The following is a 25854-nucleotide window of genomic DNA, read 5'->3' on the forward strand; positions in this document are numbered from 1 at the left end:
TCTCTACATCTGTCCTATCCAATATGATACTCACTAGCCATGTGAAGCTATTGAGCACTTGAGATGTGGATAGTAGAGACTGAAATGTAAAATACACAATAGGTTTTTTCAATTTTGATATTAAAAATGTCAAATATGTCAATAGTAATTTTTGCATTGATTATGGTTTAAAATGCTAATATTTTTAATGATTGAGTTAAAATGTTATTAACATTATTTTTATTTATTTATTCTAATTTTTTTAAATGACTACTGAAAAATTTTAAAACCCCTATGTGTGGTTCACATTTATGGTTAGCATTATATTTCTGTTGAACAGCACTGATTTAGACTTTCCATTTTCTCTTATTTACATATTCTTTTAGAATGGCCAGTTACATTCTTGAAAGGCTTCAAGTGATTTGAGATTTTGTTTAGAAATGTATTTAAAATATTTGAAATTTATTGGAGAAGAAGATCTAAAAACTCCTGGCCAATGGTACAGCTGTGGAATTTTTATATTTTGCAATTTTGATCTTTTAAAGATTAAATTTTTTTCATTTTTTTGATTTTAAAGAGTAAAGATTTTTTCAAATAAGATATATATATATATATATTCACTAATATCCATTCAATATACCTTTTAAGTAGTCTTTTTTTTTTCAGTTTTATACCTTTATTTGACAATCAGTGGTTAGTCCTCATCCACATTAACTGTAGATTTTTGAAAGTGGTGACAGGTACATAGGTAACTAAAATATAGACCTTGTTTGGTGGGTCCTCATCCTCGTTACAATTTCTGGACAACCGCACATAGATACAGTATGGAACATTCCTTATTCCTTGGGCCCAGACAGCTCTGTTGAGCCTGGTGTCAATGCACACATATGAAGATCCCACCTTCATGGCAAATTCCCAGATCTCTATGAGTGTCTGAGGGCATGCTTCTTGAAATCCACTCCATAGATATGCTTATGATGTTGATGGTGTATTCTCTGGTCACTACCCCCTTGATGGCAGAGCAGCCCTTCTTCTGACCACCCTTCTTTGTGGGAGCTACCCTTCTTTTCAGGAGACATTCTGCCAGGCCAAGGAAGAGCACAAGGTATTGTGGGGGAGGGAAAACAGCATCTCAAGCACACTAAGTAGTTTTTTTTAAATAAATCAATTCCTTCTGGCTTTAAGATAAAAATCCTTGTTAAAAACTCTTAATATTAGAAATGCATATGCCCCCCTGAATACATGGTGATTGTGAGAAAGAAGTAGTATGTGTTACGCTAGAAGAATTTTGGGGAAAAGTCTGGATTGAGTTAGTTGAAAATTTTTGTAGAGCAGACAGAGACATTAGGCAATTATTGCTCTTTTAGCCTTAAATATTTAATGTAAAGGAAACTGTTTCATATTGTTTGTTCTAGCATACAATGCTGCAATGAATTTTCTTGTAAGTACATCCTTTTTATTTAAAAAAGGAAATTTGAAAGGATTAATTTTATTTAAAAAATTGGAACAAATTTGACAAAAAGCATTTTTCATTTCTGGGATAATGGTCACATGGATATGTATTATTTCTTCAGTCTTTAACTATATTTTAATATTAATTGTAATAATTTGTTTATAAATTATCTTGGGCATTCCATGAAAGTATTCATATCATGGCACATTTACCTTTTCTTTCTATTCTCTATATCTCATATTATTTTTCTAGTTTTAATGTCTTGTGCAGGATCTCAGGTCTGTGTGAACTACAGTAGTGAGAGCAGGTGTCCTGGTCTTGATACACACCTGAAAGGAAACAAAACTAAAATGTCTCTATTAAATGTGATGATTTCTTTAGATATATGAATAAGTACCCTTCTTTTGTTGTGTTTTTTTTAAGTTGTCTTTCTCTTTCCTCGTTTGCTAAGAATTTTTATCTTAACTGTGTAGAAAATCATATTGAGTGCTTTTTCACCCCAAATTGAAAGATTAATTTTTTGATCATTTAATTTGGTGCTTATTAATTGTGTTAATAACTGTAAAAGCTGAACAGTCCTTGCATTTATTTAATTGATATGACTAGAAGTTTGTTTCTTGGTGTTTTCACATAGCCTTATTTTTAATTGTCTCTTTTATCATAACTTTATCGTTATTTTTGTGCTCCTCTCTTTTTCTTTTTTTATTTATTAAAATTTTTTTTTAATGTTTATTTATTCTTGAGGAAAAGAGAGACAGAGTGTTAGTGGGGGAGGGACAGAGAGAGAGAGGGAGACACAGAATCTGAAGCAGGCTCCAGGCTCTGAGTTGTCAGCACAAAGCCCTTTGCGGGGTTTAAACTCATAAGCCATGAAATCATGACCTGAACAAAAGTCTGACCTTTAACCAACTGAGCTACCCAGGCATCCCTTCCCTCTCTTTTACTTTTGTTTTTGAATTTAGTTTGCTGGGTTTTTTTTCCTAGCTTATTCTGAATTTAGTTAATTTGTTTTCCATCTTTCTTATATTCTGGTAATAATCACAATTTGGTACATTTTCCTCTACATTTCAGCAGCAAACAGATTTCAACCCAGTGCTTTCATTGTCATTATAATGTAATAATTTCAAATTTTAGCATATAATCTCTGCTTTAAACCAAAGGGTAAATGGTAATATGTTAGTTTTTAGAGATAAGAATTTTTCCTAAATATTCTAGTTTGATTTCTAATTGTATTGCATTGTAGTTATAGAATATAGATGCTATGTTGCTAATTATTTGAAATTTTTTGAAACCTCTTTTGAGGCCAAGTTCATCATCATCATTGGTAAATATTTCATATGTGCTTGAAAATATGTATTCTATGTTCATTTGTCATGATGTTCTAGACATATCTATTACACCTAACAGTAATGTCATTGAATTCATCTCTACCTTTATAGTTTTCCATGTGTGTTCATTAACTATGTCTTTCCATATGATATGTTATTCCTTTTTCTACTTAGAGGCTGTACTCTCAGCTTGATATTGATGATTACAATCTTCCCAGCTTACTTTTTTTCATACATATTTCATATCTCTTTTTGATGATAATTTTTATTTTCACCTTTACTCTTTTTCTCATATTAAAATTTTTACTTGGTATTTATTTATTTATTCATTTATTTATTTGAGACAGGGAGAGAGACAGAGAGAGAGTGAGAGAGAGAGAGAGAGAGCATGAGTTGGGGGAGGTGTAGAGAGAGAGGGAGACACAGAATTCAAAGCAGGCTCCAGGCTCTGAGCTTCAGCACAGAGCCTGACGCGGGCTCGAACTCACGAACCATGAGATTATGACCTGAGCCGAAGTCTGACACCCAACCAACGAAGCAACCCAGGAGCCCCTACTTGATGTTTTTTAGATATATGTTTATCCATGATTCATTATCAATTTTTCTGCTTATTGTGTGTGTTTAGGTGTTTTTTTTCTAATTGAGTATCTCTTAGACAACATTGCTAATTCTTATTTTTAGTACAATCTGAGAGTCATTGTCTTTTCACTGTTGTTTTACCTATTTTGATTAATAAGTTTTACCATAAATTAATTTGTTACTATTGTATTAGAAGATGTTTTCTACCTACTGCAATTAATGTTATCGTATGTCTCCCATTTCCCTGATTTTAATTAGGTGTTTCTCATGAACTAACAATATGCATTATATTTTTATTATTTTGATGGTCATTAATTCATTAAGATTCTTTTAACAAATACATTTTATCATAAATTGTGCCCTGGGCAATGCACTAAGCAGGGGGAGTAAAACAGATTAATATTTTGTTTTTTTTCTCCTTATCAATGTCTATAACTTTATGAAAAATTATGTTTCCCCCTGAATAGGAAAAAAAAAAATGTCAACACAATTCCCTCTCCCATCTTCCTCACTTCCCCTAACAAGTTTGGGTTCAGATTTTTGTGCTTATATAAATGAAAAAAGCATTACTTTTTTCAGATATCAATAAATTCTACTTATTTTTTACATGTTCTTCCCTTTTATACCAATTTTTTGCTATGAGATCTATTCCTTCCTTTCGAAAGTTAAACCTCTAAGAATTTTCAGAATTATTTTATTTTTTAATTTTTTATTTGATTTTTTTCATTTTAGAGAGAGAAAAAGAGAATGCGTGAGTGGGAGAGAGGGGCAGAGGAAAAGAGAGACAGAGAGAATCCCAATTAGGCTCCATGCTCAACAAGGAGGACAACATGGGGTTTAATCCCACAACCCTGGGTTAACCTGAGCTGGAATCAAGAGTCAGCCACTCAACCAACTGAGCCACCCAGAAGCCCGAAGAATTCTTTTGAAGATATTCTTCATGTTGCTAGACTCACTCTCTGACATCTTCATTCTTCTCTAACATTGAAATGATAGTTTAATTGAATATAATATCAGATTCAAATCCTTTTCCTTGTAAACTTTCTTGTATTCAGTATTGTTGTCAAGACTAAAGGTACTGGATTTTAATTTCTCTCTGAAAGACAAGTTTTAGTTTCCTTTTGAAAATTTTCAGCAGTTTCCTTTGCTTTTAATAATCCTAAAAGTCACTATAATATATCCAAATGAGAGTTTTTTCTTCACTTAGCTCTCCTACTCAGTTCTTTGTGTACCTCTTTAAATGGAAGTCTCACAGTTACCTTTTTTTTTCTTTTTTTTTAATGTTTTATTTATTTTTGAGACAGAGAGAGACAGAGCATGAGCATGGGAGGGTCAGAGAGAGACGGAGACCCAGAATCCAAAGCAGGCTCCAGGCTCCCAGCTGTCAGCACAGAGCCCAATGTGGTGCCCAAACTCAAAAACCGGGGTGTTATGACCTGAGTGGAAGTCGGACACCCAACGGACTGAGCCACTCAGGTGCCCCCAGTTTTCATTAATTACACAAATTATCAGTATGTTTTTCTTCAATATTTTCTCTATATGTGTATTTTCTCTGTCCTTCTAGATGGGTATTGCTTTTTCTATTATTAGTCTCCATTTCTTTTGACTTTTTTCCATTCATTCCATCTCCTTATTCCCTGCTAATGCTTTTTGAAAGTGTTCTTCAATCTTATCTGTCAGCTCAGTAAATCATCCTTCACATATATTCAACAAGTTCTCTTCACTTGAAAATAAGTAACTAGAAAATGAAATGGAAAATAGATGCCATTTGTGATAACAATGAAAACTATCAATTGCCTAGGAAATAATCTAGCAAAGATTGCCTGAGAGGTTTATAGATATTTTAAAAAAATCTATTAAAGGACATCAAAGTAGATCTGAATAGAGAGATATAATATACTCATGAATACAATGAATAAAACTTTACAGATTTTAATTGTCATCAAATAAATCTATAAATCCATCACTATTCAATTCAACACCACAGCTAAGTTTGGGGAGAAACTTGACAAATTTATTCCAAAATTTATACAGAAAGGTAACTTTCTGTGAGTTGCTAAAGCAGTTTTCAAAAAGTACAAGATAGGGGCGCCTGGGTGGCTCAGTCGGTTAAGCGTCCAACCTCAGCTCAGGTCACGATCTCGCGGTCCGGGAGTTCGAGCCCCGCATCGGGCTCTGGGCTGATGGCTCAGAGCCTGGAGCCTGCTTCCGATTCTGTGTCTCCCTCTCTCTCTGCCCCTCCCCCATTCATGCTCTGTCTCTCTCTGTCTCTCTCTGTCTCTCTCTGTCTCAAAAATAAATACACATTAAAAAAAAAATTAAAAAAATGTATAAGATAGAAAACTCATACTATTAGATAGTAAGACAGATTGCAGCACCAAATGATAAAATTATCAGTGTGGTACTAGTGCAGGGACAGACTGATTGAATGAAGGAATACAAAAACAAGGATTTAAACAGATCACAGGTTATGTGATACAGGATAGATTACATAACCTTGAAGAAATGATGGATACTTTTGTAAATGAAACTAGAGATTTAATTTGCAATTTAGAGAAAAATAAAATTGGACTTCTAGCACATACCATTACAAAAACAAATAAACAAATAAATCAATAAATAAAATAACCCCAAATGAATGAAAGACCTCCATATGAAAGTGAAACAATCAAGCTAACCACAGAATATGTTTACCAAACCAAGATATAAAAGCTCAAATCTCAAGAGAAAAGCCAACATAATTTGATGAATATGAGAATTGGGCAACATAAGTAAGAATTTCTATAAATCAGTGTCACTCACAGGTTGTATCACTGGGAAGAAAACCATAAGAAAGACATTACTGAGCAAATTTATATGGACTGTTCTTGAGGTCAACCCTGTGAAAGGGAGAGAAGTTGAAGAAAGCAAGATTGGGTTAGAGGGCGATATAGTGCCATGTTGCAGTATCAGAGAAAGCTTTTTCTCTAACACTGGAGAGAGGCTGGGCCCAAACATGCCTACACTGACCAGTCCCTGGATGCTGGTCATCCCTGCATTCACCAGTTTCTACGAAGGGAGTGTAAATTTGGGTGAGACAGTTTTCTCTACCATGGTAGTTCCTAATTAGGAATGATTATTATGGGCTGTCTACAAGTATCACTTTTCATCAGAGGGAAAATAGGCACTCCAGTTCTGAACAAGGATCTGAGTTGTATGTCACAGATTCCATTTGAGTCTCAAGATTGAGATTAAAGTGGTACCAGGGATTACATACAATGAATAAATAATAAAACTTAGTACATAGCAGATCTAAGGACTTCCACAGAACCTAGCAAAAAAAAAAAAAAAAAAAAAAAGGAAAAAATAACAGAGATAAAAATTTAATTTTTTTAAATTTTTTACGTTTATTTATTTATTTTTGAGAGACAGAGACAGAGCACAAGTGGGGGATGGGCAGAGAGAGAAGGAGACACAGAATCCAAAGCAGGCTCCAGGCTCCGAGCTGTCAGCACAGAGCCTGAGGCGGGGCTCAAACTCACAAACCACGAGATCACGACTTGAGCCGAAGTCAGATGCTCAATCGACTGAGCCACCGAAGGCGCCCCCAGAAGTAAAAATTTAAATGATTAGTAACTATATTAAGTTATCCTAATCTCATTAATAATGAGAAAAATGAAGAGATAAATATTAAGCATGTTGACCAGAGCATTCTTTGTTCTTGTAAAGAATTAAAGTAATTTAGGTATTGCATGCTAATGAAATTAGCTGATAACATGTAGTGCATATATGATAATAGAATGATGTACATTAAGTAAAAGAAACAAACCAGTTACTTGTACATAGAAAGAAACTAGATTTTACTATATATAATGTTGACTGTGAAAAGTAAGAAACAAAATGTTAACACTTATACCATCTTATAAATTTAACAAAACCTGTAATACAACTATATTTTTGTGTTTGAGGATAGCATATCTAAAGCAATACATGCAAAGTGTTTTGGAAAGTCGTGATGGATTAACCAGTATCAGATTTACTGTTATCCTTAAAGAACTATAAATACTTATTAACATATACAAAGCAACTGTCTGCAGGCCTTGGGCAGAACCAATCCAGGCCTACAGTTTTCAAGAGAAGAAAAGCATATGAAAAAAATAAATAGTGTATTTTCCCATGTTTTTTGCCTGAAGGTATTTTTCAATCCCGGCAAAGAGAAATAGAGTACAGACAGTGGAAGTCTAACTGGGCAGAGGAAACACAAATTTGACCTGGCTGTCATTGAAGGGGGGCAGGATATTAGAGAGGAAGAAATCGCAGGGGAAAAAAGCCCCCCAAATCTGCATATTTTTTCATGTTCTTGGCCAATTTCTAAATTACGCATGCACAGAGTGAGACTGTGAGAAATAGTATGTATTGTTTTCTATATGGATTTTTATAATAATAATTGATTTTTAGTTGTACTTTATTGTGATTAGAGAAGATGATCTTAATTAGAGCACCTTTTCTTTCTTCCCCAAAAAAGAAAGCAGAAGGCTAATCAATCAGAGTCTATTAAGATGGTTTCCAGATTCAAGCACCATAACTATTTAAGGTAAGAGGGTTAGTGAAACTAGCAAAAGTACTACTGCTGCAACTAGTTCCAAAGCCATAATTGATAGAGATCTATCACTTTTCTCCTCCACCACTCATTTTACCTTTGTTTCACAGTTGGCTATCTCTGAGTGGCTTGCTTGGCAGGGAAGCTCAAAACTTTACTCCTTAAGTGTAATCCCTTCATTTTATTTTCTTTATGTTACAGCCATCTTACAATATAGACCCCCAATGACCCACATTTCCCACTATTTAGGCCCTGGTGTAGTGCCCACATGCATTACATTATGACTGCTCCTGCGTGACCAATAGAATATGGCAGAAGTGATAATGTATGACTTCCAAGGCTGGGTCATAAAAGCTGTTGCCTCTTTTGCTTTGATCTCTTGAAACACTTACTCCTGGAGCTCTGAGTCACCGTATAAGCCATCCAACATCTAGAGAGATGACATTCAGAGGCTTTGAATCACATAAGAACCCAAAAGAACACAGGGAGAGATGCATGGGTAGTCCCCAACTGTTCTAATCCCTATATATTAAAGTCATCCCAATTGAGACCCCAGAAAATTCATATGGCAGAGATAAGATGCCCCTACTAATCTCTGCCCATATAAATACATAAACAAAATAACATCTTGTTTTGGTTTTAAGACACTAAATTTTACACAGAAATAGATATCAAAACATTTTTTCTAACCACAGTTACTGCAGTTATCGATTTACAATTATTGTGGGCATAAGCTCATAAATTCAGTGGGTTGTAGACAACATCCTCTGTACCGTCTTTAAGTAGCAACTGTAGCCTGTCCTGGTAAATAGGGTTGATTGCCACTACTAATATGTTAACACCCTTTTACTTGCTTACTGGTCCACTAACATAAGGACTGACATCAATCTTCTTCAGTTTAGCATTAGCGTATCTCACCAGTCCATCTTTGCATCAGCTAAGATTCCTTTCTTCTGTGCTAGTTGATTGTTGGGAATACACCTCAAGGCCAAAGACTTAAACTGAGATAGAAGTTATTGTGCATGGATGTCTGGGCCACCTGTTTGTGTGATTTACTAGTACATTCTGGGTATGCTCAGGCTGAAATCCAAAGGCTGTTTCTACACCTGCCCAACTGTATGAAATGATGGATATGAGAATATCCAGCTCTGGAAAGGAAAGGGAACTCCAGTGATATAGTCATTTAGCATCCCATGGTCAGGTTATCAGTTTCTAGTAACGTCCAATATCACAGAGGAATTTTTGTTAAAATTGAGACTATTCTCTTAAAGAAAAGGCATGATCTACCGCTAAATCCCAGAAACTTATCAGAGAATTTGTGCAGCAAACTTTCTCTTCACAGATATATCTACATCTGTCAAATCTGCTGAGTCATAAGACCCATGTGGCTATGCACCTCAGGGTGGATCTTCTGCAGAATCCTCTCTTCCTCTTTTCCTCATCCAAAATGGATAGCTTTCAAGTCACAAGATACATGGGTCAGGGCAGTATTTTCTTTCTCTTTTTTTTTTTTCAGAGCAGTATTTTCAACTTCAGTGTATGCTACCTCCAAAATCAGAAGAGACCGATCAAACACTGTACCTCTATTGAAGGACTGTCAGGTGCAACATGAAAATTTGCCCTTGGTCTTAGAAGGAATATTGTGGCATGTCACAGACCACTGGGCGTCCAAAACTGTTGCAGTCTCTTTAGTCTTCATGAGACTTCTCTCCATGCTCTTGATATAACATGTCTTACTAGCATATCTGGTGGACTTTCGACTCCCTACTCACCATGTCATCAGTGTACTAGTCTAGTGTTATGTTCTATGGCTTGTCAAGATGATCAAGATACCTGAATTCTCCACCATGACAGGGAACAGGACAGTTAGCCTATCCCTGGGCTAGGGAGTAAACGTGAACTTCTGTTTTTACCATGAGAATAAAAACCAAAGTTGATCCTTCTTAGTGAAAGGAATTGGAAAAAAAAATTATCTGCAAGATCAGTAGCCCTACAACATGTGCCAAAGTTTGTGTTAATTTATTGCCAATCAACCAGGTGGTAGCCCCAATAGCAGCCACTATGGCAGGTGGTAAAATGTAGCAGCTGTGATTGGGGCTGCCACTTGGATAAATTTATAATAATATATACATCTGCCAAGATCCATTTCATTTTTTGCAGGATACATATAGTTGAATTAAACAGAAATATTATTTGAAGCATCCTCTTACATCCTCTGTCCTTGATAGTGGTATTGATCTCAGCAATTCTTCCCATAATATAGTATTAATTATGATTTATAATTTTCCTCCAGCTAGAAGTGTGATTTCTGGGGTTTCTACTTGGCTCTTGATGATGTAGTGGCTCTTATTCCACAGACCATAACACCAGCTGCTAAATATTTCTCTCTCAATAATGTACACACGAACCAAGGAAATAATAATAGGTTAGGACCACAGATACTTGGATACACTGTGAAATGAACTTGAGCCAAACTCCACCTGGCCTCCATAAGGTCCCATTTAGCCAGAGAACCATGGTGGCATTTCAGATCCCATGGCATCACTGTCAGCTCAGACCTTATACCTAACATACCTGGAAATGTCTGGATTTTCCAATTCCTCAGTGTCAGTTACCCAGGGAATGATTGCAGGTCCCTTTGGAGAATAACCAAGGACATATTTACTGTATAAATTCCATGTGGCACTGCAGGCTTCTTCCACAAGGGAACCATGTGATTTGATCAATGAGTTCTGATTTTGAGAACTGACTTAGGTCGGGAAATTGAGTGAGAAGCCACATTTTCCCATTTCAGCAGCTGATGAACAATCTTCCCCATCATCTTTTTTTCTCTTCCTTTCTCATATGTATCTGCCTGTCTAGTTTGTTTCTAAGAACTCCATGACCTATTAGCTATTACCACAGATCCCTGAGGGTCATGGCAACTGGATGGCAAACTGGCAATTATATCTACTATGCCTCTGATGACTTACTGCTATGCCTTGGCCTCATAGCCATTGACATTAAAGAGCCCACTTTGATAGCGACAACCTCCACTGTCATCAGAGCCTGCAGAGTGCAGCTACCACCAACCAAGCTTCTTAAACATGTTGGTGCCAACTCAGAAGTGCATTCCTATGGGATGTCTTCTTGCCTCACCCAGGAATCTTAATCATGTCATGGGTACTCAAGTCTTACATAGTAAATCTATTCTAATATTCTCAACTCCTTGATTGTTTTGACCCCTTCTGCAATATCAAAAGACATTTCCAGGTTTTTCATCATATTTCCTAGTTTTAGTATCAGGGTAAGGTGGGCCTCAGAATGAATTTGGAAACTTTCCTTCCTTCTGCTATTTTTTTTTGAATAGTTTAAGAAGAATAGGTATTAACTCTTCTTTACATGTTTGGTAGAATATACCTTTGAAGCTATCTGGTCTTGGACTTTTATTTGGGGGGAGTTTTTTGACAGATTCAATTTCATTACTGGTAATGAGTTCACATTTTCTATTTTTTGTTGATTCTGTTTTGAAAGGTTATATGTTTCTAGGAATTTATCCTTTTCTTCCAAGTTGTCCAATTTGTTGGTATATAATTTTTCATAATAATCTCTTACAATTCTTTGTATTTCTGTTGTGTTGATTGCCATTTCTCCTCTTGCATTTCTGAGTTCGTTTAGAGTCCTCCTTTTTTTCTGAGTTTGACTAAGTCTTTATCAATTTTTTTTTCCATGAACCAAGTCCTGGTTATATTGATTTGTTCTACTTTTTAAACATTTCTATTTAGTTTATTTCTTTTCTAATCCTTATTATTTATTTCTTCTACTGGTTTTAGGTTTTGTTTTTCTTCTTATTCTAGCTACTCTGGATGAAAGGTTAGGTTACTTGAGATTTTTCTTGCTTCTTGAGGTAGGCTTGTATTGCAGTAAATTTCCTTCTTGGAACTGCTTTTGCTGCATTCCAAAGATTTTGGACTGTTGTGTTTTCATTTTCATTTGTTTCTATGTATATTTTGCTTTCTTCTTTGATTTCTTCACTGACCCATTCATTGGTTAGTAGCATGCTATTTAACCTCCATGTATTTATATTTTTCCATATTTTTTCTTATGGTTGATTTCTAGTTTAATAGCATTGTGATTGGAAAAGATGCATGATATGACTTTGATCTTTTTCACCTTGTTGAGATTTGTTTTGTGGCCTGATATGGGATGTGTTCTGGAGAATATTTCACATGCACTTGAGAAGAATGTGTATTCTGCTGTTTTAGGTTGGAATGTTCTAAGTATATCTGTTACATCCATGTGGTCCAATGTGTCATTCAAAGCCACTGTTTCCTTGTTGATTTTCTATGTGGATGATCTATCCATTGATGTAGTGGGCTGTCAAAGTCCCCTACTATTATTGTATTATTGTTGATTATTTCCTTTATGTTTGGTATTAGCTGCCATATGTATTTGGGTGCTTTCATATTGGGTGCATAAATATTTACAATTTTATATCTTCTTGTTGAATTATCTTTATGATTACATAGTGTGCTTCTTTGTCTCTTGTTACAGTCTTTGTTTTAAAGTCTATTTTGTCTGATATAAATATTGCTACCCCAGCTTTCTTTTCACTTCCATTTGTATGATAAATGATTTTCCATCCCTTCACTTTCAATCTGCTTGTGACTTTAGGTCTGCAATGAGTCTCTTGTAGGCAGCAAGCATATAGTTGGGTCTTGCTTTTTATCCATTCTGTCACCCAGTGTCTTTTGATGGGAGCATTTAGTCCATTTACATTCAAAGTAATTATGGATAGGTATGTACTTACTGCTATTTCGTTACTTGTTTTATGGTTGTTTTTGTAGTTTTCCTCTGTTTCTTTCTTCTCTTGCTTTCTTTCATGGTTTAATGGCTTTCTTTAGTGATAAATTTAGATTCCTTTCTCTTTTTTACATATCTAATAGCAGTTTTTGATTTGTAGTTACCATTAGGTTTCTATGCATCTTATGCATATAGCAGTCTATATTAAGTTGGTGGTTGCTTAAGTTTGAACCCATCCTTTACATATCCTCCTTTCCATTTTTCAGTGTATAGTTTCATACTTTACATCCTTTTATTTTGCTTATGCCTTCACTGATTTTTACAGATATACTTAACTTTACTGCTTTATGCTTCCCACCTTTCTTACTCTTTCTTATAGTCTTTCATTTTCACTCATGAGTCGCTTTTAACATTTCTTATATAGTCAGTTTTGCGGTTGGTCACGAATTCCTTTAATTTTTGTTTGCGGAAGCTCTTTATTCTTCATTCTATTGTGAATGATGGCCGTGATGGATAAAGTCCTCTTGGTTGTAGGATTTTTCCCTTCAGCAGTTTGAATATATAATGCCTCTTCCTTGTGGCCTGAAAAGTTTCCACTGAAAATTCAGCTGATAGCCTTACGGAGTTTGCCTTGTATGTAACTGTTTTTGTTTTCTCTCACTGTTTTTAAAATTCTCTCTTTATCACTGTTTTTTGCCTTTTTAATTACTACATATCTTGTTGTGGACCTTTTTGGGTTTGGGGCTTTCTGTGCCTCCTGGATCTGGATTTCTGTTTCATTCCCCATGACTTGGGGATTTTCAGCTATTATTTCTTCAAACAAATTTTCTGCTCCTTTTTCCCTCTCTTTTCTTCCTGGTATCTCTATAATGTGAATGTTATTATGTTTGATGGTATCGCTGAGTTCCCTAGTTTCATTTTTCATTATTTTTCTCTCTCTTGTTCAGCTTGATTACTTTCCATTACTGTGTCCTCCAGGTGGCTGATCCATTTTTCTGCTTTCTCTAGTCTGCTATTAATTCCATCTAGTGTATTTTTAATTTCACTTATAGTTTTTTTATTTATTTATTTTTTAAGTTTTCTATCTCTTGGTTGAGGGTCTTACTGAGGTCCTCCACTCTTTTCTCAAGTCCAGTAAGTATTTTTATGACCGTTACTTTAAATTCTTTAACAGCCATATTTCTTATCTCTATTTCATTTGGCTTTCTTGCAGTGAATTTTGTCCTCTTCTTTCATTTGTGATATATTACTTTGTCTCCTCATTTTGTCTAACTCTCTGTGTGTGTATCTATGTGTTAAGAAAGTCAGCTATATCTCCTGCTCTTCAAAGTAGTGGCCTTATGAAGAGGAGGATCTTGTAATGTCCTGTAGTGCAGTATCTTCTATTCACCAGAACCTGGTGCTTCAGGGGTGTCTCCCATTGTGTTGCATATACCCCACTGTTATGGCTGAGCTGCTTTTGCCTTCAGTCTAGTCATCTGCAATGGCTCTTTGCCTGTTGTAGGCAAGGTTTGGTCTCTGTATTGTTAGTGGGCCAGCCTGGAGCTGCCTTGGGCTTGAGTCAGACCAGGCATTGGCCAGAGAGGCAACAGCATTGGACTGCAGGGTATTTTCCCTGTATTATTCCGTAAGAAGCTATTGTTGGTCGGTGGGGCCTGCAGTCAGACAATATGTCTGCCCCAAGCCCATTGCTGGAGCTGCAGCTGGACTGGTATGTGTGGTTATTTTCCCTTCTACCCAGCTCAAGAGTCACTTTTGGAGCCGGCTGGCTCCTGTCAGGGCTGTTTGTACACTGCCAGGCTTGTGACACCACTTTGGATAAACTCCTGCCAAGGGCAAATTGGAGGTGGCAAGTTTGCAGGGGAACAGGGAGTGGGACACATGGTTCCAGCAAGGTCCACGCTGGTCTGTTGTGGGAGCTGACCTGCAGCCACTTGGGAAAATTCCTGCTGAAACCTGCCCGGTTGGAGGGTTCGAATCCACAGAAGAGTGCAGGGGTATGGAATACTGTTAGCAAGCTAAATGGAGAGTTGGTAATGTGCTGGTTCCTGCAGGTATCTATGTATCTGGCTGGGGGTGGGGGGCAGAAAATGCTCCCCCAGTTCTTTTGTTCTTGGAGAAGTCTTCCAAAGATTCTTGCCCCTCCAGCACATGCTCTGAGACTAGTAAATGAATCTCCTTCCCATATACCCCAGGTGATTTTTCAAACTGCTATTTCTATGCTGTATATCAGTGGAGCTGTTTCTTGTGTTGTCTCTTTAAAGGCAGAGACTCCATCCTTCAAGTTCTCCTAGAGCTGAGTAAAGCTCTAGGTGTTAAACCCCACTGATTGTTAGGCTCCTCTGGTTTTCAAAGCCAAATGTTATGGGGATTCATCGTCCCAATTTGGGCCCCCCTTGCTTGGGGGTGCTGTGGTGGCGGTCTGGTCCTCTCCCCTGTCTGTGCCTACCACATCCCTGCCTCCTGTGGACAGTTCTGTAGGTCTATTTGTCTCCCAAGCAAGTCTCTCCCCCTCCTATCCTCTTTGATGTAGCCTCTTCCCTACATTTAGCTGTGGAGAGTGTTCTGCCAACCAATGATGCTTGGGTTGTTTTCTGTTATTTACATCGACATGAGTTATCTAATTGTATCCATGGAATGAGTTTAGCTTAGGATCCTCCTACTCTGCCATCTTCCACCAATGTTCATTTTATATACTTTAAGAAAGGTCTTGGTTAGATGGGGCAACTGGATGGCTCAGTTGAGCATCTGATTTCAGCTCAGGTCATGATCTCATGGTTTATGTTTGAGCCCCACATCAGGTTCTGTGCTGACAGCTCAGAGCCTGGAGCCTGTTTCAGCTTCTGTGTCTCCCTCTCTTTCTGCCCCTCCCCTGCTCATACTCTGTCTCTCAAAAATGAATAAGCATTAAAAAAAAGGGTCTATATTATATATTTTTAGCTTCAAATTTAACAAATTTAACCACCCTCCTATATAAAACAAGAAATTTACTGTGCTTTTTATAACATCCCTACACTTAAAGTAATTTAATATGGATATAATATGGGTAAGAGGTATAGATTATCATTTTAGAATTACATATCTTTTTTTTCAAGTGACATTACACTTGTGCCAAATTATGTTAACATGTGTACATAAATTTATTAGATTCATTCATATCAAGGCTCACTATAAGAACATTTATTCAAAAATTTCCATTTTTTACTTCTCAATTTTAATTCTTGATCCCCTGAATTACGTGTTAAACTTTTGAGAGTTTCTACATCAGTGCTGTAATTTGTAAACACTTGTGTATCAGAAAATGAATATTTCAGTTGTCACTTGCTCCCAAGCCTATCACTTTGCAAAAAAGGAAAAAAAAACAACAAAACAAAAATCCATTGTCTCTTGTGTTTGATGTTGCATACATTTAATTTTAAAGCCAGCTTGGAATTTGCTTTAGGTTTCTTATATTTTTTCTGGTCCCTAAGTAACTTACCTATTTTGGGGCCTGGATTTTAATAAGGTAATTTTTTATCCTTAATAGGTCACTAAGTTTATCAGGATATCTGAATTAAATATTTTGAGTTAGATTATTTGTTTCAGTTCTAGAGATTTTAAAAGTAATTTATTTTGTTTCCTATAAGTAAAACCATTTTCAAGAAATATTTAAAAAAATTTTTTTTTCAACGTTTATTTATTTTTGGGACAGAGAGAGACAGAGCATGAACGGGGGAGGGGCAGAGAGAGAGGGAGACACAGAATCAGAAACAGGCTCCAGGCTCTGAGCCATCAGCCCAGAGCCTGACGAGGGGCTCGAACTCACGGACCGCGAGATCGTGACCTGGCTGAAGTCGGACGCTTAACTGACTGCGCCACCCAGGCGCCCCTCAAGAAATATTTTAAAGTTAATTCCTTTCTTCTCTTGTACTGAAGAATTTCTTCCATAAGTCAGTCTGTTTGCATTTGTAATAGTAGTAGTAGTAGTATCAGGGTTATTTGCTTGTATATTTTTCTATATGTTCATCCTTGAAAAAGGAATGCTCAATCCTTTTAATGAGTCTGGTTTAGTCTATTAAAGGTGGCATGGATTCCTGTAGATGTCTCTGTCTAATTGACTGCTAGTAGAAGACCCCTTCTCTCATAGAAGTGGAAGGTAAATTAATGTATGTAGTTTCTAGAACAATTTCTAGCTTTTAGCAGGGTTGACTATAGTGACTTGGGATCTTACGCTATTGTCTGGTTCACTGTCTTCTAGGATGAGAATTTATTTTGGATTATTCTGCCTGTCATTACTTTTTTTTTTCCTCATCAATATATGAAAATTTATGCTTTCCAAGAATTGCTCACAAGCACTGTCTTTGCCTACAGTGCAGTTTCTATGACCACTTTTCCCCCAACTTCTCTTTTCCCTCAGCTTTACTGAGGTATAATTGACAAAAGTTGTATATATTAAGGTATACAACTTGCTGTTTTGATATACATATATAAAATAATCACCAAAATCAAGCTAATGTATTTTTCATCACCACAGTTACCATTTAAAAAAATTTTTTTTTTGAATGTGTGGGGAGACACTTATGATTTACCTTCTTAGCAAATTTCACTCAGGTTCAATTCCAGGTCGGGGAGGTCTTTTTTATTCTTCCCTGCCTACCAAACTCCCCAAGACATTGCCATCCACAGTCCTTCTTTATTCATACTGCTTTACTGGGAACTGAATTTTCTGAGGGTTTGAGGGCTACAGGTACTTAGAGGGTAGTAAAGTCTAAGGCAGTAATGTTTCTAGGTATCACTGAAAGTAAAGTCTATTTCAGTAAATGAACAGCAGTTTAAATTTACAGTTGGCAAAATTCCCTGCCTCTCTGTACTAAGGATGGGTAGTGGCTGTGAACCTCAACCTTGCTCAGCCGTCCTCCTCTTAGGTACTATTCACACTTGAAGGGAAAAGTATATGATGTCTTCAAGTGGTTTCTCGGTCTAGGCAGTGTCCATCCAGTTACTGGAAAACCTTTCCCAGACTGTGAGTAAGGGTTGTTTTTATCTTTTTCAAAATGTTTTGCCTTAGTAACTTTTTATCTTCTGTCACGTTAATGGAAAGTTGAGAAAAGTCATCTTAGGTATAAAGTGATATTTAAGACATTTTTATTCTTAGTGAAATAGCATCTGCATCAATAGTGATTTGGGGGTGCCTCAGTCGGTAAAGCATCCAACTCTTGATTTTGGCTCATGTCATGATCTCAAGGTTCTTGCAACATCAAGCTCTGTGTTGGGCTCTGCGCGGATAGTGTAGAGCCTGCTTGCGATTCTGCCCCACCCCTGCTCATGCGTACACTTACATGCACGGTCTCTCTCTCAAAAATAAACATACAGGTACGCCTGGGTGGCTCAGTCAGTTAAGCGGCCGACTTCGGCTCAGGTCGTGATCTCGTGGTCCGTGAGTTCAAGCCCCGCGTTGGGCTCTGTGCTGACAGCTCAGAGCCTGGAGCCTGTTTCGGATTCTGTGTCTCCCTCTCTCTCTGACCCTCCCCCATTCATGCTCTCTCTCTGTCTCAAAAATAAATAAACGTTAAAAAAAATTAAAAAAAATAAAAATAAACATACAAAAATATCTTTAAAAAATAATGATTTTGACAAGGAAATGTAATAATAATGCTTAATATACTAATCAGTGAAATGGTTATATTACTCCCCTACCATTTTAAAGATCTCTGAATATTCATTTTTGATGGCGTGGGTTGTAAGAAATATATATTTGGTGTTCATCTGTGGTTCCTTTCTCACAGCTCTCAAATCCCATGGAACTTCCTGAGCAATAGCAACATCTTTTATTATAATGTCTCTTGTCCTCATTTCCTGAAGTGGATTCGGAGCCATAGAGATGAAATGGGTGTATTGTTATTCATAACAACCTCCTTTCTACAACTGGGATTATGAGGTAACTTTTGGAAAGCAACTGGAAAGGGGGGCTTGTTGCCAGGGGAACCAAGATGAATAAAGGGTGCAAAAGTTCAGTCTTACCCCCGCCCCCCATCCCCACCCTGGCTGACTTCTAGGGAGGGGAGGGAGAGGACTGGAGGTTGAAAAATTGTCAAAGGCTAATGATTTAATCAGTGATGCCTATATAATGAAGCTTTCATAAAATCCCAAAAGGACAATATTCAGACTGCTTTTGGATATGCCATCATGCAGAGACGCAGGGAGAGTGGTACATCAGAGAGGATATGGAAGCTGTAAGTCCTTTCCCCACGTATCTTTTTCATCTTGCTGTTCCCAAGTTACATCCTTTTATAAAAAACTAGTAATCTAGTAAGTACACTATTTTCCTGAGTCCTCTAAGCTCCTCTAGCAAATAATTTGAACCTGAGGAGGGAGTCACTGGAACCTTATTTACAGTTGGCTGGTCGGAAGCAAAGGTGACAATACAGACTTGAGATTATCCTTTGAAGGAGGGCTGGGCGGGGCGCCTGGGTGGCTCAGTGGGTTAAGCGGCCGACTTCAGCTCGGGTCACGATCTCACGGTCCATGAGTTCGAGCCCCGTGTCGGGCTCTGGGCTGATGGCTCAGAGCCTGGAGCCTGCTTCCGATTCTGTGTCTCCCTCTCTCTCTGCCCCTCCCCCGTTCATGCTCTGTCTCTGTCTCAAAAATAAATAAAACGTTAAAAAAAAAATTGAAGGAGGGCTGGGCAGTCTTGTGAAACTGAACCTTTAAACTGTGGAACCTGATGCTATATTTGGGTAAACAGTGTCAGAACAGAGTTGAGTTGTAGAATACCTAGTTGGTGTCCAATAATTGCTTATTCAAGTGGACAACCCCTCCTCCCACCTCATAGGAATTGGATGCAGAATCCTTTATAATTGTTCTCAATACTCAGTGTGGTTAACTGACAGAGAAGTGTCAGAGTCAGATAAAAAGACATGGCTTGGCTCTATGAATAAATGTCTCTTTGATACACTATTTTACCATCAGACAAAGTAAATGGAAGGAAGTTCATAGCAATAAACACCTACATTAAGAAACAAGAAAGGGGCCCCTGGGTGGCTCGGTTGGTTAAGCTTCTAACTCTCGATTTCAGTCCACATCATGATCTCTTGGTTCTCATGAGAGCAAGCCCCATGTCGGGCTCTGCACCCTGAGAGCAGAGTCTGCTTGTGATTCTCTCTCTCTCTCTCTCTCTGGGCCTCCCCACCACTCACACATGCACACATGTGCTCTCTCTCAAAATAAATAAACTTAAAAAAAAAAGAAACAAGAAAAATCTCAAACTTTATACCTAAAGGAACTAGAAAAAGAAGAACAAACTAAGGTCAGAGTCAGAAGGAAGGAAATAAAAAAGATCAAAGCAGAACTAAATGAAATAGACACTAAACAAACAATAGAAAAGATCAATGAAACTAAAAGGTGTTTTTTCCCTAAATAAACAAAATAGATAAAACTTCAGCTAGCTTCACCCAGAAAAAAAAAGTGAACTCAAATAACTAAAATCAAAAATGAAAGAGATGTTATAATAGATACCACAGAAATACAAAGGATCAAAGAGAATACTATTAAAAGCCAACAACCTGAACAACATATAAGATATAGATAAATTTGCAGAAATATACAGCCTACCAAGACTTAATAATGAAGAAATAAGTCTGAACAGACTAATTTTTAAGGAGACTGAATCAGTAGTCAAAAACCTCCCAACAAACAAAAACCCATACCAGATGGCTTCACTGGTGAATTCTACCAAAGATATAAAGAATTAATACCAATCTTTCTTAAACCTTTCCAAAAAAATCAAAGAGGTGGGAACATTTCCAAACTCATTTCAGAAGACAGCATTACCCAGATACCAAAATTGGACAGACACCGCACAAAAAATTATAGACTAATATCACTGATGTATACAGACACAAAAATTCTCAATGAAATATTAGCAAACTGAATTCAACAATACATTAAAAGGATCACATGCCACGCCGAGTGTGATTCATGCCAGGGATGCCAAGATGATCAACATCCATAAATCCATCAGTGTTATACACCACATCAATAAAAATGAAGGGCTAAAATCACATGAGTATCTCGATACAGAAAAAGTCCTTGAAAAAATTCAGCATCCATTAATGATAAAAACCCTCAAGAAAGTGGGAATATAGATAAAATAAATGGGTCAAAACCACACAGACACACACACACAGACACACACAGACACACACACACACACACACTCCAAACCTCCAGTGATGACTGAAGATAAATAAATCATTAAATAATTTTTTTTTCAACGTTTATTTATTTTTGGGACAGAGAGAGACAGAGCATGAACGGGGGAGGGGCAGAGAGAGAGGGAGACACAGAATTGGAAACAGGCTCCAGGCTCTGAGCCATCAGCCCAGAGCCCGATGTGGGGCTCGAACTCACGGACTGCGAGATCGTGACCTGGCTGAAGTCGGACACTTAACCGACTGCGCCACCCAGGAGCCCCTAAATAATTTTTAAAAAATGTTTACTTATTTTGAGAGAGAGAGAGAGAGACCTAATTTTACAAGAGTCATGAGATCATGACCTGAGCCAAAACCAAGAGTTGGATGTTTAACTAACTGAGCCACCCAGGCATCACCATTAAATCATTTTTAATGGAATATATAAGGATCTATTCCATAACGAAGTGAATATTGAATGGAGACATTTAAATAACGAGTTAAAGAGGGGGACCCAGGCGGCTCAGTTGGTTAAGCATCCAACTGTTGATTTCAGCTCAGGTCATGATCTTACAGTTCTTGTGCGATTGAGCCCCATGTCAGGCTTTGTGCTATGAGCACAGAGACTGCTTGGGATTCTCTCTCTGCACCCCCCCCCCAACACATGTGCCTATTCTCTCTCAAAATAAAGGAAACTTAAAAAAAAATGAATTAGAGATAACTAGTACTGAAAAATCATGATGGATTAAAAAACTAATTTTTCTGAGATTTCATTGTGTTAGGTATCTGCTAGTATCTCAAATTAACCCTTTAAAATGGATACTTTTGCCAATAAATGGACATTGTATGAATTGTGATATGTTTACATGTATGAAACAGAAATCCATCTCTGTGGCTTAACCTTGTAGCAGCATTTTATTTTCCTCACATAACAAGAAGTCTAAAGGAAGGGACTCTAGGCCCCTTCTACAACTTTGTTCCATTATCCTCACAGAGATTTTATCCTCATGCCTGTCTAGTCATAGAGGCAAGATGGCTTCTCCCTCTTCAGATGTGCCGTAGGCTGGAAAAAAAGAAAGGGACACAAAGAATGCGTTAGAAAAACAGATATAATCCCAGAAGTCTCCAGCAGAAATATACTTGTATCTCATTGCCTACATTCTTGTTACATTGCTACCTTTGGCTGCAACAGTGTCTGAGAAGGTGAATATTTTATCTGGGAACACTGCCAACCTGAACAAAAAGGGGTTCTGTCAGTAAGGGAGAAGTGGAGAATAGCTCTTAGGTAGGAAATTAGGACTGTCAAAGAGGTCACTGAATTCAGAATGCCATATAATCACAACTAGTATTTTTAGGCAGCCTCAATTTTCAGAGCAATACTAAATGTTAATAACTTCATTTTTGCTATTTTTTAGGGTTTTATTTTTTTCATGAATAGCCATGGTTATTAATGAAATAGTATAAATGCCCATTTTATAAACTTTATTACCTACATCATACAAGAAAGAATGAGGTCATTATAGATCATTAATAGCTTTTTATACTAGAATACTCTTTTTTTAATACACCTCATTAAATGGTGGTTTTAGGGTCCGTGTCATAACCAATACTAATCTCCTTTGGATAACATGTAAATTCTAAATCATAGGCACTTAAATCCAAATTCTAAAGGTTTTCTAAGTTAATTACCAACATCAGTTTCAAATAACATTTCTTTAATGCCTACACACTGAATGGAGAACACTATGTCCTAAATTAATTCTATAAACTAAGTGTGGAACATTTATTCAAGAAACGCTTTTGTGTTTTATAGATCTTTTCTAGCTGTAAGATTTAAAATTCAGTATTGGTTAGTTTTTAAGGTATTAAAATTTTTACCTCTTAAGAAACATTTTTTTCCACACTTACAAAAAATACTTAGTGTATTCTATCTCCCACTAAAATGTAAATCTTAGTTTCTCTGGATTTCTCAAAACCAGTCTTTAATAGTGCTAATCAGGTTGGACAGATTTTTCAATAACATTTAGGTGGCAGGGGGAGAAGAAAAAACAAAGATATTGCTCTAATGTTCTGTCTAAATGGTACTTAGAAGTGAACATAGTACATTTTTCTGAATGCAAATCAAATACTAACTTATATTTAATGTAACATGATATTAGAGATTTACATCTAATTTTAAATCCTCTGTGAATTCAATTAGAATTAAGTCTATCTCCTCTTACACATCTTATTGAATACATTTTTTTTCAAATCTAATTCTGATCCTATAATTTGAGATGACTTATACTTTATAAATATTCACACACAAATACGATACGGTGTCATATCTCATGTGCTCATGGAGTTTAGGTAAAATATGATCTTCTCCAATTATAAAGAAAAATACAGAATCTTGCATATAAAAATCTGACCCTTATTTGCTTACAGCTAAGGAATTGAGAAACAAAGAATATACAGAAATGCAATTAAGAGATCAAGTAAGAATTTTTAAACAAGACAAGTCTGCAAAAGGCAATATCCTCCCTACGATACATGCACATATAAAGTGTGTATTTTCGGATATATGATATATGGATATATAAATCTATGATGATTTTCTGAAGGAAAAGAATTGCCAAATGAAATCATTAAGTAACTTTTTCTCTCATAATGTCTGTTAAAGTGTGCTATAGGGTAATTCTTCTTTTTCCCCTGGATAAAATCTTGGTTGGCGTCCCACAGCTGTTCTTAAATAATAAAAATCCCCCTGGTACTTCAGTTACTTAAACGACTTCAATTCTGAAAGTGATAGGTACACTCAGAGTAATAACAAAAACTACAAGCTTCATTTAAAATTAAAGCTTCTGCACTCACCTAATCAGCTATGCAACAGAAGGCAGGCCTGCAGGGTACAGTATGGCTTGGACAGATATTCCCCTACTTTTCAAACTTGTCTTTCTTCCTCTGTGAAATTGCTAACTTGTACTGTTTCTGATCACGCCAGGCTTCAAGATGGTGGATGGAGGAGAGATGAAGGCATAGGCTGGTACTTTTGTAAGCTGCCATCATTGCTCTCTGGTTTGACAGGTGTCAAAGCTGACTCTTGTGTTTTTCTGTTGCAGGGTGTTTCAGTTCTTTGCAGGGTTTTCAGATCATTACTTCTCTCTCCATTCATTGGTAAGCATCCTCTCCCCTGCACTTCATTGGGATTTGGTTCTCAGTTCATCTCTTCATGGACTCTCTGATGGGATCCTACTGCTTATTAGGCAGCCCTTTTGGATAAAGTTCATTTAAGATGACCCCAGGCACCCTTATGTTTACTGCAGCATTATTTACAATAGCCAAGATATGGATGCAACCCAAGTTGCAGAGAAAGACAAATACCACATGATTTCACTCATATGTGGAATTTAAGAAACAAAATAAATGAACAAAGAAAAAGAGACAAACAAAAAACCAGACCCTTAAATACAAAGGACAAACTGGTAGTTACCAGAAGGGAGGTGGGTAGGGGAAGAGTGAAACAGATAAGGGGGATTAAGAGTATGTTTATCATGATGAGCGCTGAGTAATGTACAGAATTGTTGAATCGTTATATTGTGCACCTGACACTAATAACACTGTATGTTGATTATACTTCAACAAAAAAGTTTAATGGCAACAACTCTATTAAAAAAGAAAGAAAAAGAATTAACTCCAGGCCAACTTTTACCCACATATGTGTTGTCTATACCTTCATAATCTACTTATGGTCAATTATCAGTTACAAATTAAGTTACCTTTCAAAACAAAACTCTCTATTCTGTTGTCACAACTGGTATTTTTCATATGCATATACAGATGTATTTTAATGAATAAAATTAAGTTCAAAGCATCACTGAGTCATAGTTATTTTGCAATAATGAATACAGACCATGAAAAAATCTATTATGTGTGGTGAATATTATTTATTGCTTATTAAAAATATAGAGATCGCTAAGATAGACCAACATCCTTCCTTTATGGACCACAAAGTAAGGAATCAACTTAGCAAAAGTTGTTTTTCGCCAAGGACAGTGCAAAGTTTTATGTGATGCACTCAAGAGAGTATGGGGTCTAGAGTCAAACATATGTGGCTTTAAATCCTATCTCTATTATGTATTAGTTACAAGAGGCTGACCAAATTCAATAAAGTATATAATCTCAGTTTCTTCTTCTATAAAATGGGAATAATAACAGCTCTAGCAAATACATAGTTTTGATACATAAGTAAAATGTAATACATATGATGTATATCACATAATAACTCCTTATTCAGTGTTACTTAATTTTACCTTCAAACACTGGTCAAAAAATTTTTCTAATGACAGTGGTAGTTCTTCAGGTATTCACTTTTAAAACACTGATTTCTGAAGTTAAAAATAACATGAACATATACGTATGTATATTTACATCATTTTCAGGTCATTAAATTATTACAAGGGAGTATTTAGCAAGTGCATAGAGGATGCCGTATTAAAATGGGGATCTTTGTTTTACTATACACATAAAACAAACTCTAAACCGTCAACTACACTTTTTACACTTTATTTTCCCAGATAAAGCAATGGAACCAGTAAAAATAAGCGAGGACTTCTACTGAATTAATCTTTGGGATTAGCAAACCAAGTAGAGAGGCTCTGGTTTTCAACCTAGTAGAGGAGACACAGACCATTAGAGAAAAGTTCTCCAAGTCTCCTGGGAGAAAAGTCTGTAAGAACTAGATTACGTAGCCCTAGGTCTCTTATGATGCAAGTCCCATTGTTTAGATGTTCACAACTCCTCCTCTTCATCTCTGGCCAAGTTATTCTCATTAATAGTCAAATAATAGTCAAGCTATTGCTAAGTGGAATGGCTAGTATTAGGACTGTATCACATATTTATCCACATATTTATCCAATGAGAAACACTAGTATTTTTCCCAGTAGGTAGTGTCACTATGTCACTGTAACACTTCCTTATTTGTTTATACTCCTCTCATAAATATGC

The 25854-nt window shown here is 36.5% G+C and overlaps 1 pseudogene; it reads right to left on the reverse strand.

Annotated features, from left to right (window-relative positions):
* Positions 1–536: 536 nt before the first annotated feature.
* On the reverse strand, positions 537–23913 carry LOC106982485 (60S ribosomal protein L31-like; annotated as a pseudogene).
* Positions 23914–25854: the final 1941 nt, after the last annotated feature.

This window comes from Acinonyx jubatus, chromosome A2 (assembly GCF_027475565.1).
Source record: "Acinonyx jubatus isolate Ajub_Pintada_27869175 chromosome A2, VMU_Ajub_asm_v1.0, whole genome shotgun sequence".
In the NCBI taxonomy this organism is placed as follows: Eukaryota; Metazoa; Chordata; class Mammalia; order Carnivora; family Felidae; genus Acinonyx; species Acinonyx jubatus.